The sequence below is a fragment of the Eriocheir sinensis genome, unplaced genomic scaffold (genome assembly GCF_024679095.1).
Source record: "Eriocheir sinensis breed Jianghai 21 unplaced genomic scaffold, ASM2467909v1 Scaffold81, whole genome shotgun sequence".
NCBI lineage: Eukaryota > Metazoa > Arthropoda > Malacostraca > Decapoda > Varunidae > Eriocheir > Eriocheir sinensis.
The window spans coordinates 450,755-464,721 of record NW_026112176.1 but is presented as its reverse complement, the minus strand read 5'-3'; the positions used below and the strand labels follow the sequence as shown (position 1 = coordinate 464,721).

At 44.9% G+C, this 13,967-nt stretch overlaps 1 long non-coding RNA gene across 3 annotated transcripts in view; it reads left to right on the top strand.

The window, feature by feature from the left end:
* LOC126994510 (uncharacterized) overlaps window positions 1-13,309 on the top strand; it is a 75,601-nt gene extending 62,292 nt beyond the window's left edge. For all 3 annotated transcript variants that reach the window (XR_007749231.1, XR_007749232.1, XR_007749233.1), the window contains 7 exons: window positions 1,532-1,676; window positions 2,158-2,341; window positions 2,473-2,629; window positions 3,406-3,473; window positions 3,669-3,884; window positions 10,891-11,041; window positions 12,591-13,309. This is a non-coding gene — a long non-coding RNA (uncharacterized LOC126994510). The remainder of the gene's footprint in view (window positions 1-1,531; window positions 1,677-2,157; window positions 2,342-2,472; window positions 2,630-3,405; window positions 3,474-3,668; window positions 3,885-10,890; window positions 11,042-12,590) is intronic.
* Window positions 13,310-13,967: the final 658 nt, after the last annotated feature.

Genomic DNA, 13,967 nt, shown 5'->3' with positions numbered 1-13,967 from the left:
TCTCTGCCTCTGTGGTGGATAGTGGAGTGTTTCCCATGTGGTATTAGTGTGCTGGATATCCCTTCACTGATAGTCTGGTAACATATACTCCCAGGTGTTTCTTTGGCTCTGTGGTGGATAGTGGAGTGTTTCCCATGTGGTATTGGTGTGCTGGATATCCTTCGCTGGTAGCCTGGTAAAATATACTCCCAGGTCTTTCTCTGCCTCTGTGGTGGATAGTGGACTGTTTCCCATGTGGTATTGGTGTGCTGGATATCCCTGCACTGGTAGCCTGGCAACATATACTCCCAGGTCTTTCTCTGCCTCTGTGGTGGATAGTGGAGTGTTTCCCATGTGGTATTAGTGTGCTGGATATCCTTCACTGGTAGCCTGGTAACATATACTCCCAGGTCTTTCTCTGCCTCTGTGGTGGATAGTGGAGTGTTTCCCATGTGGTATTAGTGTGCTGGATATCCCTTCACTGATAGTCTGGTAACATATACTCCCAGGTGTTTCTTTGGCTCTGTGGTGGATAGTGGAGTGTTTCCCATGTGGTATTGGTGTGCTGGATATCCCTTCGCTGGTAGCCTGGTAACATATACTCCCAGGTCTTTCTCTGCCTCTGTGGTGGATAGTGGAGTGTTTCCATGTGGTATTGGTGTGCTGGATATCCCTTCACTGGTAGCCTGATAACATACACTCCCAGGTCTTTCTCTGCCTCTGTGGTGGATAGTGGAGTGTTTCCCATGTGGTATTGGTATGCTGGATATCCCTTCACTGGTAGCCTGGTAACATACACTCCCAAGGCTTTCTCTGCCTCTGTGGTGGATAGTGGAGTGTTTGCCATGTGGTATTGGTATGCTGAATATCCCCTCCAAAGGTGCAGGACTTAACATTTTTATTCATTTAATTATAGCAGACACTTTGTTCCATTCCTGTAGCTTGGTGAGGTCAAGAGTTAAACATAGTAATGTAATGGCATTTTCTTGCATGGGATGTGCATTAGTGTGTGACCCTGATGTGAAATTTGTCATTTGAGAGGAATGAAAGGTTGTCATGTTTGGTTGTTGTTCAGCAGTACAGTGATCAGCAGGATCCTCCAGCAGACCAAGCACTGGGGTTTGGGAGTGTATTTTTTCTTTTTTCCAATTCTTTGCCGATCGTAGGGCTTGATCAGTAGTTATTTAGCAAGACTGAATTAGTTTCCATTCTTGTTTCCAGTATATTCATGGACACATAAAGCGGTGAAGCTTGTGGTTGTTGAAGCATTCTCTGCCGAACTGAAGGGCTTGCTCAACAGTTATTTAGCAAGACTGAATTAGTTTCCATTCTTGTTTCCAGTATATTCAAGGACACATAAAGAGGTAAGCTTGTGGTTGTTGAAGCATTCTCTGCCGAACTGAAGGGCTTGCTCAACAGTTATTTAGCAAGACTGAATTAGTTTCCATTCTTGTTTCCAGTATATTCATGGAAACATAAAGAGGTAAGCTTGTGGTTGTTGCAGCATATTTTTCTTCTTTCTACAAACACTGTTTTCGACTTTCTTCTGCAGAGACTTCCAGCGCTGGGCCCGGCCGCTGCAAGCCTTGTTGGGTCAGCATGTGGGAAGTCACCGAGATGGAGCTTGAGCCGGTCGGCCTCAACCATGAGGGTGCGCATGGATCTGTAGCGGCAGCCTGGTGTAATTATGTACATCGGTGAGTTTGTTATAATATAGGTGATGATTTGGTATATGTGTATGATGTAGTAACCCACGACCCGATGAAATGTGGAGGATGAGATAGGCGTGTGTGTAATAGAAGTCGGAAGAGAAAGAGAACGTGGTGAGTTAAAGGGCAGACTGAAGAAATGAAGGTGAAGAAAACGGGAAGATTTAGAGGGTCACTACAGATCCATTGTCATGTTCCGTTGATAACCTCTTGATTGATTCATGTTTGGTTGACGTCTCACTATGATATTGCAGTAAATATTTAGTTGTATCATTTTACATCATTGTGCATGACATGGATATCCACAAAGTGTTCCTAAAGTATGATGATTGAATGTTTTGACAAGAATATGAAAATTCACTCTTAGTTAGTGAGCAAACTAAGAAACTGTGTATTTGAGGTATTTGTTTCCATGTTATTATATTTTTATTCTGATTATTTCCTTATTCTCGGGCTGTGTGAGCGACAGGCTGGCCGTGAGCCTTGCCAGGGAGTGCTGGGCGGCCTGGTGCCCCGGCTGAAGGCAAGCGGCCTCTCTGAGACACCCAAAGACTGGCTGACAGAAGGTCTTGTGCTGGTACTGGTGTCTGAAGGCTGTGCAGTGGTGCAGGCACAGGCTCAGAGTGCCCAGGTGGAGCAAGGCTCTGATGCTGGTGAGTGTTGCTGCTGACAGATTACTGATAAGGGAACAGGCAGGGAATATAAACAAAACAGACATGGTACTTGTAAGTGTGGCCAGTAGTGCCTCTTCTGCATCTTCTTATTTTCTATAAATGTTTCCAAGGTTGCCGCCTGTCTGGGAGCAGACTCACAGAGGCCGGCGCCCTCAGCAGTGACGAGGAGTCTCCCTGAAAGCTCTCCCTCAAGGCACAGCAGCAGGCCACCGTCGCCCTTGTCATCGGGAGCACCGAGAGTATCCCGAGGAACACTTCAATGTCCAGGTGAGAAGCGGGGCTTCGTGGTGCAGTGGTTAGAAAACTAGGCTCACAACCGATAGAGCCCAGGTTCGATTCCCGGGCGGAGTGGAAAAATTTGGGCGGCTTTTCCGATACCCTACGCCCCTGTCCACCCAGCAGTGAATGGGTACCAGGTATTAATCGGGGGTTGTGTCCCAGCCATCTCCTGGAATCTGTTCCCTTCTCCTATAATTCTTTCCCCTTCTGTCTCTCTCCGGCATATGACCACAGATGTTGCGCCCACTAAACCAAACTTTCCAACTTATCCAGGTGAGAAGCCTTGAGCTTTTTTGGAAATTATCCTTGGGAAAACTTATAATATAAAGCATCTTTAACCTGTCTGCTGCGATGGGCACGGATTTGGCTTTCACTGGTACCATGAAAACATGTACTCCCAGGTCTCTCTCTGCTTCTGTGGTGGATAGTGGAGTGTTTCCCATGTGGTATTGGTGTGCTGGATACCCCCTCCCAAGGTGCAGGACTTTACATTTTTCTTCATTGAATTGTAGCAGCCACTTTTTGTTCCATTCCTGTGGCTTGGTGAGGTCTTCTGGTAGGAAATTTGCAGTCAAGGGGTTAAAGATGCATATTTTTCATCAAAACTACTATTGAAAATCCTCTTGCATTCTCGAATAGGCAAAAGCAGCTCAGGATTTTCTCCAACAGACTCTTTGTAAGTTCCAATCCTTGTTAGTGAGAGGCAACACTTTGGCAGGAGGTGAAGCTTGGGCTGATGATGATGATGATGATGACTGTTGCAGGTGTGAGGATGTCAAGCCACCACAAGCCAGGAGGGAAGTGGCTGCTAGGGCCAAGACAGCAGGTGGAGGTGAAACAAAACCCTTAACCCGGTAGCAGCGACGGGCCAAATTTGTGCCTTTACCGTGTTGCAGCGCCGGGCCAAATTTGTGCCATGATATAAACCCCCAAAAATGGATGATACATAAACTGATCACAAATGTTTTGATATATATTATAAAATGGTTTGTGTGAGGGGTGATTTTTTCTCATTTTTCTCGCTTAGAGGGACCATTAAGAAACATGATCCCGCTGCTACCACCACCGGGTTCAGCCTCACCTCTTCACCCCTGGATGAAGGAGATGTTTCTTGGCGGCCAAACTCAGGAGACTCACCAGAAAAGACCATTCACCCGTGCCTTATATTGTGGGTGAGGAGAGCAGCCTGGACCAAGAATCAAGAACTGGAATGAAGAACCAATTAATTAAGGCTCTGAGACTGGTTAGTGTTGCTGCTGACAGATTACTGATGCAGGGAACATAAACAAAACAGACTATTCCAAGGGTGTCAGCCTATCAACGTTGTGATGGTGTCTTGTTGTCAAAGTCATAATACCGCATAGTATCATCATGGACTAGACTTTTGATGCTTTGATAACTTCTGAAATTTTTTAATTTTTTGTATTTTTTGATGACTTTTGACAATTTGATGCTTTGATAACATCTGGATTTATTGATGTATTGATGACTTCTCACTTTTGATGCACTGAAATGATAGGAAACTGTTGACACACTGATGGGATAAGGGTAAAAAGCTGTTTTTGACAAAATGAAAACATCTGGAAAATTTGATGGATTGATAGTTTTTTGCTGATTTGATGAAATGACAGGACCAGTTTTTGACACTGATGCTCCCCCCTGGACCATCTCCCAAGAGGTATGTTTAACCCGGTAGCAGCGATGGGCCAAATTTGAGGCTGTACCGTTTAGCAGCGCCGGGCCAAATTTGAGGCTGTACCGTTTAGCAGCGCCGGGCCAAATTTGTGGCTGTACCGTTTAGCAGCGCCGGGCCAAATTTGTGGCTGTACCGTTTAGCAGCACCGGGCCAAATTTGTGGCTGTACCGTTTAGCAGCGCCGGGCCAAATTTGTGCCACGATATAAACCCCCAAAAATAGATGATACATAATCTGATCACAAATGCTTTGATATATATTATGAAATGGTTTGTGTGAGGGGTGATTTTTTCTCATTTTTCTCGCTTAGAGGGACCATTAAGAAACATGATCCCGCTGCTACCACCACCACCGGGTTAACAGTGAGTCATGTACACAAGCAGCACTACACTCACCAGGAGACATTTTACTTAAAACTGGCTACAGAATACTGCTGCTGCTGGCCAGAATGGAGATCAGGCTTCAGCAGGCTTCCAGCAAGGTGCTCTCTTTACTTCTTTGTGTGATTTTGAAAACACTTCAGCAGCCGAGGGGAATGTGTAATGCCAAAATTTAGTTAAGTACGGGAAAATGTAAATTAGGGAAGAAAAGTAGTGTTAAGTATTATAAGTAGATATAAGTGTCACCAGGACTGTTGCTGGGTGGAGTTTATATCTACTTATAATACTTAACACTACTTTTCCTCCCTAATTTACATTTCCGTACTAAATTTCTAAACGCTCAAGAGAAAGCGTGATATCTATGCAAACCTTCCTGCAGGGGTGAGCTGAAAGGTGAAAATGTAGTTAGCACGACTCCTTGGAGAAGAGACACACCATTAGTAGTTTGTCTGGTGAGGAAAGCTTCACCAGTCATGCTGCTTGTACAGGGGAGAAGACTTCAGTGTTGTCCTCCAGGCCTCTTTGCAAAGCGTATTCTGGATCAAGCAGCAGACCCAAGAAAGTCCACTTGAAGCCACTTGATTATATGAATGACTTTGTTAGATATGCAGAAATTAAAGCAGCAGTGGCTGCAGGTCTCTGTGATGAATTTAAAGTACCAGGACCTGATGCCACAAAGAACTTAATGGAAGAGTTGGACCATGAAGAAGACCTCCCAGAGGAAAGTCACCCTTGGGAAGTTACCGTCAACAGTGATACAGTATGTGAGCCTTTATTTACATCCTTCCTGGTGATTGACGAGGGCTTTGAGACTGAGCAGTGTTCCTCCAGCCTAGCCCTTGTCAGGCAGGACACTCCCCCTGAGGCACCCAACATTACCAAGCTGTACCAAGTGTTCATGGCTGGCGAGCACAGTGTCTCAGAGGAAGAGGTCGTCAAAAACAAACACATGGTGTCCACAGCTCTTAATGATCAAATTGTCAGTGCACTCCTCAAGAGGGGAATGAAAGCCATTGGTCTCCAGGCCCACACCTGGCCAGTCATTGCCAAGGGGCGCTCGGCTGTCGTTGTTGGTGAGGAGTCTTGTGGGAAGACAATGGGCTGTGTTGTGCCTCTGTTGTCCACCATTCTGGATATACGGAAGCTCATCAGTGAGCGATTCAGCCCAGGGATTGGCCCAGTGATGGCGGTGGTGTGCAGTGGTTGGCAGTGGCATGTGTGTGGCAGAGTATGTGGTCACCCTCCTGCCAACCAGTGCACCCTTCAAGATCATGACAGCTTGAGGAGGCTGTGGACACGAGGAGGAGGTCAGCACAGGCAGGCAACTCTGCAGTGGTTGTGACGTCTTGGTCACCACAGCACCCTGCCTCCTGCGCTTGTTGACGGGCAGCCCGCAGGGGGCAGCTACCACCCTGAAGAGGTGCTGCCGTCTAATGTTTGATGATATAGATGTCACACTGCAGCAGTTCCCTCTGAAGTTAAGGAAATCCTCATAGTGCTGGAGAAGGCACGAAGGAAATGTGGCCACCGAGACCTGGAGCTGCAGGTTGTGTTAGTGAGTGCCAGGTGGACGGAAATGTGGTAAAAACCTCTGATGTACCTCAACGTATTCCAAGATTTTGGGAAGTGACTTTCAAGGTCAAAAGGAGCTTCAGTGCCTCAAGGTACATAGTGCATCTCACCCAGTACAGAGACAAGGCTGGGGCCCCGTGCACTAACCTCGCCAACACCTACCCTGCCCTGCACAGCCACTATATGGCTGCAGGCCGCTGTGAGTCTTTGGGGGGTGCCGTGCCCGGGGTGCTGTGTGCCATCCAGGGTAACAATGCCAGGGTGAGGGCACGGATCATTTCAGTGAATGACAGACCAAGTTCCTCCATGATAAATGTTTTCCCTAATGATGGAGGGAAGCAGGTCACTGTGAGCCTGGAGTCAGCCAAGGTTCTTCCTCGCTGTCTGGCAGCAGTTCCACAGTTGGCTGCTGCTGTGTGGTGTTCAGCCCATGGATGGCGACCACAGCTGGACGCTCCGAGCAACAATGATGCAATTCTTATTTTGGCATTCACAACACAACACTCTTCTTTTTAAATCGTTCACAGTGCTATTTAATTTTTGTTGTTGTTTTATGCAATATTTAGTGCTGTCAATGCTTCCAATGTTTCCAAGTTTGAGACACTGCAACACTTGACTAAAAATTCATAACATAACGCCCATCTTTATATATCACACACTTTGTTCAGGCCATTTTTGCTCAAAAGAAGAACAGCAGATTCACTGGTAAGATTGTTCTTGCTTTGGGATGTACACTATGAGCTGCAGAGTTCATTAAAATAGACAAGAAATTTGTACAGAAGAAAACACTGAGGGAAAGAAAAGTTTGGAATGGATAATACAATTCGTATAAAAAATCTGGAAGAGCTTTGTGCCCAGGCTGGGGTGTCCCTGGAGGCAGCAGCAGTGCGTGACAGCGGCTGGAGGACGGCAGTAACTGAAGCCCTTGCCAAGCTGGAGGGCGGGCAGGCAAGGACGACAAGCCAGTGTAACAGATCCTTGTGCTGGGTGTGGAGGCTCCTCAAGGGAAGAAAAAGAAGCCCAGGAGATGGAACACTTGACAAGGAGAGCTGTGGAGTCTGAAACCAATGCACTCAGCCTTGTGCCCACAGCATCAGGAGGAGAAAGAGAGTAACCTAAACAGCATTGGAAGTTTGCAGACTAGTTTAGAGTGTTTAATTAGATTCCTCTATAACACTGGCCAAGGGTGGGAAGTCTTGTGCCCACAGCATCAGGAGGAGAGAGAGAGAGAATAACCTAAACAGCATTGGAAGTTTGCAGACTGGCTTAGAGTGTTTGACCAAAGTCCTCTATAGCAGTGTTTCTCAACCAGGGGGCCGCAGAAACCTATCAAGGGGTCTGCAGAACGGTGAATTCAACACATTACAGTTAACACGGTAGCAGCGGGGATCATGTTTCTTAATGGTCCCTCCAAGCGAGAAAAATGAGAAAAAAATCATCACTCACACAAACCATTTCATTATATATATCAAAGCATTTGTGATCAGTTTATGCATCATCTGTTTTGGGGAGGTTATATCATGGCACAAATTTGGCCCGTCGCTGCTACAGGGTTAATCCTGTCATGACTCAGTTTTTTTTATATTTCATGATTACACAATGTGTCTTAATCGAGATGTCCAGGCATCGGAATATGTACTGATGGTGCTGCAGCCATGAATGGCAGGCATAAAGGAGTCGTGACCAGAATATCAGAAGTTGCTCCCTGTGCCATTGCAACTCACTGTTTTGTGCACAGAGAAATGCTGGCTGGAAAGGACTTGGAGCCTGGGCAGTTATGAACACTGCTGTAGAAATTGTAAACTTTGTTAAAGCAAGGGCCACAAATTCCAGACTGTTTGCTGCACTCTGGAACGAAGTAGGTGCAGACTATATATCGCTACTTATGCATACAGAGGTGAGATGGTTGTCCCACGGGCGGATGCTCACACACTTACTCAACCTAAGGGAGGAGGTGTGTACATTCCTCTCAGAAAAGAAGCCTGAGCTTGCAGATTCCTTCTAACGATGATAAGTGGCTTCTTCAGCTGAGCTACCTGGCAGACATACTCAGCAAAGTAAATAAGCTGAACAAAGCAATGCAAGGTGCAAACACAAACAACATTTTTCAGTACCAAAAATTTGAGGCTTTCAAAAGAAAGCTCAAGCTGTGGGGTGTTCGTACCTCGTCAGGAATCACTGATATGTTTGAAAATATGCAGGCATTCATTCAAGACAGAGGCATTAGTTTCAATGTAGTCAGAGCACAGGTAACATTGCACCTGTCAAAGTTGTTGGGGAATTTCAACAGCTATTTCCCTGAGCTAACTGAGGAGCAGGCTGCTTCTTACCAGTGGATCGAAAAGCCCTTCATTGAAGATATTGAGATGAAGCTCCCAGAAGCCTCACAGTCAAAATTATTAGAGGAGCTCATTGGCCTATCATCTGATGGTACCATGAAGACTCGATTCAGTGCAATGCCACTTGAAACCTTCTGGGCTCATTGTCTTCATGAGTTCACGATTTCTCATGGAGCAGCTATGAAAGGGTTGTTACCTTTCACCACCACCTACCTATGTGAGTCAACCTTTTCAGCCATGACAGTACTGAAAATTAAATACAGGTCAAGATTAAGAATTGAAGATGACATGCGTGTCAGTTTATCGTTTTTTTTTTTTTTTTTTTTTTTTTTTTTTACGTGTGCGCCTATTGCGCTGGTAGGCTCTCTTGGGGGGCCTGGATGGTAGTCGGCCCCAGCCCGTCACGGCGCAGGCAAGTGTTTATAGTGGCGCCGTCTTCTCTTGGCTCATGTTACCCCCCGGAACTTGTTCTTGATTCACTTTGACGGTTTCCTCATGAGTCCAGGTTGATGAGTGGTCTTCAGGACAGCATGTGGGTAGTTTTAAGCCACTCGGCGGTGGCTGAAAAATCCGAGATGATAGCGTGGGGATCCGAACCCGCGTCGTCTATCACACGGTGAATGTGGGGCCAGCACGCTACCACTCAGCCACCGCCTACCCCCACGCATTGATAACATCATTGCTAGCAGTCAGCAGCAAGTATCTCATCAAGTGAAATATAAACATCATTTGCAGATAAAGAAAAAGTTAATTGATCATAAACAAAATTTAATGAGGGAAGCTTTCTATATGACCATGTTATTTGTAACTTAATTTTTCAGTCGCTAAATAAGAGTTTATCATTTTGAAAGCCTAATTATTCTGTTTTCTTAGAAGTGAAGTTTACTTTATTTTCCATTTCGTAAATATACACAGATTTTTTTTGTATAATTTATGTACAATGAAAACAATCTGATGATTAACACAACTTCCTGTGAAAAGAAAACCTGTATCAAAAGTTCTCAGTCTGGCCCGGCACTGTGCCAAGAGAAGCTGACACTCGACCAAGATCGAGGTGAAGGTGAAGGTCGTGGAGGTCGTGTCACTGCACCGAGGAATTCTTCGCCATCAAAGCAGATAAATTAAAGGAGTGGGTACTGAGACGTGCACTGAACTTGAGGTAGAGGGCAGAAGACCGCCAGGAAGGCCAAGGAAGACATGGAGAAAGGTGGTGGAGGAAGATATGAAGAGGCTGAACATCACGGAAGAAATGGCTATGGACCGGCAACAGTGGAGGAGGCTCATATCCCGTCCAACCTCACTATAGGGAATAAATGGATGTTAAACAATGGTGATGATGGTGATGATGAGTACTGCTTTCTATCTTCATTGACGGACACGGGAAATATTGTTCATGTCAGCATTTGTAAGTCCACATCTGCCGGATCAGACTTCTGTGTGAGATGGAAACCCAAGGAAAGTTTGAATCATGGAGTTTGTGGATGTTACCATGAACTAAATCCAATTATAAAGAAATAAGAAAAGGCAGTATATATTTTAGTCTTCAACCAAGGCCAAGAATGATAAATACCAAGTGATATTCTTCCATTAAAAGGTTCAGTCATAACAAAAGCCGGTATTTCTTTCAGGTTCTCAATTCACTGTTTAAAAAGCCTCTCGTAGTGTAGTGCAGTGACAAGGCCTGATAAGGGAGCCTCCCATAACCCACTTGGCGAGCGGGGTGTACCTCTTTGGCTGACTCGGTAGGGAGTGGCTCTCCCGTCATGCTGGTCGTGGGTTCAATCCCAGGCAGCCGGCGAATACCCTCTCCTTGGCTTGATTAATTTCTCGTGTGTTTCGATACACACAGACGTCATGTGGAGGAAATAAAAAAGAGAAAATAAGCTCTCGGGGCATGACAGTAAAAGTTCCTGGGCTTGTCCTGGGCTGTTTTGTGATTCTGGTGATGGTTTTACACACCCAGGTCTGCACACTGGACTGGAAAATCAACCCCAAAAACCTGGTTAATCTTCTCTGTAGCCTTGGGAAATAGTCGTAATGGGAACCTGAAATGTTTTAACCCGGTAACAGCGACGGGCCAAATTTGTGCCATGAAAGATGATACATAAACTGATCACAAATGCTCTGATATATATTATGAAATGGTTTGAGTGGATGATGATTTTTTCTCTTTTTTTTTTCTTGCTTGAAGGGACCATTAATAAACATGATCCCCACTGCTACCAGGTTAAAATACGACTCAAAAGCACATTCCTTTCTACAGACTGAACTCCCTTGAAGTAAAAATGAGGTGCCTGGCCAAGCTGCTGGGTCCGTGTGACCACCGCAGGGACGCTGGAGGAGCCCGGTGCTGCCTGCCTGGGGCCCACACCCTCCTCAGCATCTCCCTGCCTTGTTACACTCAATGACAATAGGTACATAATTAGTAACCTAATGCCCTTTAACTAATAATCTATCAGAATTAAAATAGTTACCTTTCACTGAAAGACAGTAGCCTATCACCTCTTATCTAGTTATTCATAACACAGACAGTCGTACTGATTAGTACATAAAAATATATCAGAAGTAAACTGGTGACCACCCGTGATGGGTGTAATTCTATAGTTCTGTGTTGTTTCTCCCCCTCTGCCTGGGAGCAGCTATTATGAATAGTTCCATTATACCTTGAATGCTTTTTGGGTGGCTGGCTTAAGTATTCTTAATATCTCATAATATAGTTCATGTTGACTGAGTGCCACTAATCCACAGGTATATGCAATGGTTTGTAAACCAAATTAGCACACCCATATGAGCCACGAAGACAACTACACAACTTTTTCAAATAGAAATGTCAATAGATAAATAAAACACTAAATATACTTAGCAAAAATATCCATTGCGTTGGCTGAGAAGACAGACTCTGTTGTGCTGGCAGTGTACGATACGCTGCCCAATAAAACGCTTGTACAATAAAAATGAAGGTGTTTTGAATAATTATTTGCCTCATATATGCTTTCTGCATGCTAGGTATGTCATATGACATACCTAGCATGCAGAAAGCATATATAAGGCAAATAATTATTCAAAACACCTTTATTTTTATTGCACAAGCGTTTTATTGGGCAGCGTATGAAAACGAGATTTGTATCCAATAAATTCAAAGTAAATGAGTAAATCTGCAATGATATGTATCACTGCAGATTTACTCATTTACTTTGAATTTATTGGATACAAATCGCGTTTTTGTCACCTCAACCGCACCCCAAAATCTTCTTACCAAAATGCTGACTTTTCGTTCGCGAATGACTGAAAAGCAGCCGTTGAGAGAGACTGTAAGACCTGATCGCACGCGGAAGGCTTTCGTTCGCTGGCTAGCGAACGAAAACGGGTGACTGTAAGACCGGCCCTGTATCTTTAAATTTCCTCCGCTTATACCACACTAAGTCCCCCCCCCCCCCCCCCAATTAGCCAATTATATCCAGGGTCTGCTGTACCTTGGTAGTGTAGTGCATGATAACAGCGGTGAGTCTTACCAGGCCTGGCAGCCCGTGGTGTTGTGGACTGGCCCAGCACCAGACCACTATAATACATTGTCAATATATAGGCAGGCAGGCAAATCTCAGTTCCGTGTGTGTGTGTGTTGTTTTTCTATGTAATATTATTCTCTCTCTCTCTCTCTTCCATAACTTTTCTCTCTCTCTTTCTCTGTCTGTCTGTCTCTTTCTTCCTTCCATAACTTCAGCATTCTCTCTCTCTCTCTCTCCTTCCAATTTCTTCTCCCTTTTCCTCCACTTACCTCCTTCCTCCCTCCATTTGGTTCTCTCCCTTCCTTCCTTCCTCACTCTACATCCTCCTCTTCTTTCTCTTCCTTCTTCCTCTGTCTTTCATAATTCTCTTCTTTAGCATAGTTTCTCCTCCTCCTGTTATTGTATCTTGTTCCTCATTTGGTCTCTCTCTCCCCATTAATAAAGTTATTTTCCTCAGGTGTGTGTTGATGCTGGGACGAAGAAGAGGAGGAGGAGGAGGAAGATGATGATGATAGAGGCAACATGAAGACAAGAAGAAGAAGAGGAGGAGGAGGAAGATGATGATGATAGAGGCAACATGAAGAAAAGAAGAAGAAGAGGAGGAGGAGGAAGATGATGATGATAGAGGCAACATGAATAAAAGAAGAAGAAGAGGAGGAGGAGGAAGATGATGATGATAGAGGCAACATGAAGAAAAGAAGAATAAGAGGAGGAGGAGGAAGATGATGATGATAGAGGCAACATGAAGACAAGAAGAAGAAGAGGAGGAGGAGGAAGATGATGATGATAGAGGCAACATGAAGAAAAGAAGAAGAGGAGGAGGAGGAGGAAGAATGGAAGAAGAAGAACAAGAGGAGGAGGAGGAAGAAGAGAAGAAGAAACAAACACACACACAGGCACATAAGACAAACGCCTATTTTTTTTATATTATCCATTTTTATTAGTCCATATAACATACATTATATACATATACATACAATCATATTATACAACATATGCATAATTCTATACATTTGATCACAGAGAGTGAGAGACTTGAGAAAGAGAGCCCATCTCTCTCTCTCTCTCTCTCTCTCTCTCTCTCTCTCTCTCTCTCTCTCTCTCTCTCTCTCTCTCTCTCTCTCTCTCCACAGCTCACAGGACCCCACGGATGTACCCCCCATGGTATGTTGACAAGCCCCCACAGACGCATACCCCCCCCAGCCACATGAAGGACCCCCCGCCCCCCCTAGCTAACATACTGCCCACATAGCCTTATCAATGTTACTATGTGTATGTATGTATATGTGTGTGTTTTTCTATTAATAAAAAGTTAATTTGTAATGTGTGAGTTATATTCCTATGAGAGAGAAAGAGAGAGAGAGGAGAAGAGAGAGGAGAGAGATGGAGGAAAGAAATAAAGACAGAAGAAATTTACTGATAAAAGAGGGAGATAGAAAAAGGGAGAGACTTTAAGGCAAGGCAAGGGAAAGTAATAATAGTGATAGGAAATGGGTCTTGACTAACCTACTAACTATGGGATGAGAGAGAGAATACGGGTTTAGAAAGGGTAAGTCGACCTCTGACCTGCACCTGCTGCTGACCTCAAAGTGGAGTGCTGCCCTGGATCATGGAAGGGCCACTGCCTTTGTGGCATGAAGCCATCATCGAAAGACTCCGCGCTGCAGGTGTTGAGGGGCCTCTCCTCCAACTCTTCACCGACTACCTGAGGGAGAGTGGTACTCAACGGCAGAGTCGGAGGTGCATCCAATCCGAGCAGGTGTTCCCCAGGGAAGCTGCCTAGGCCCTCTGCTCTGGAACATTTATATAAATGAACTATTAAACTTAATACCCA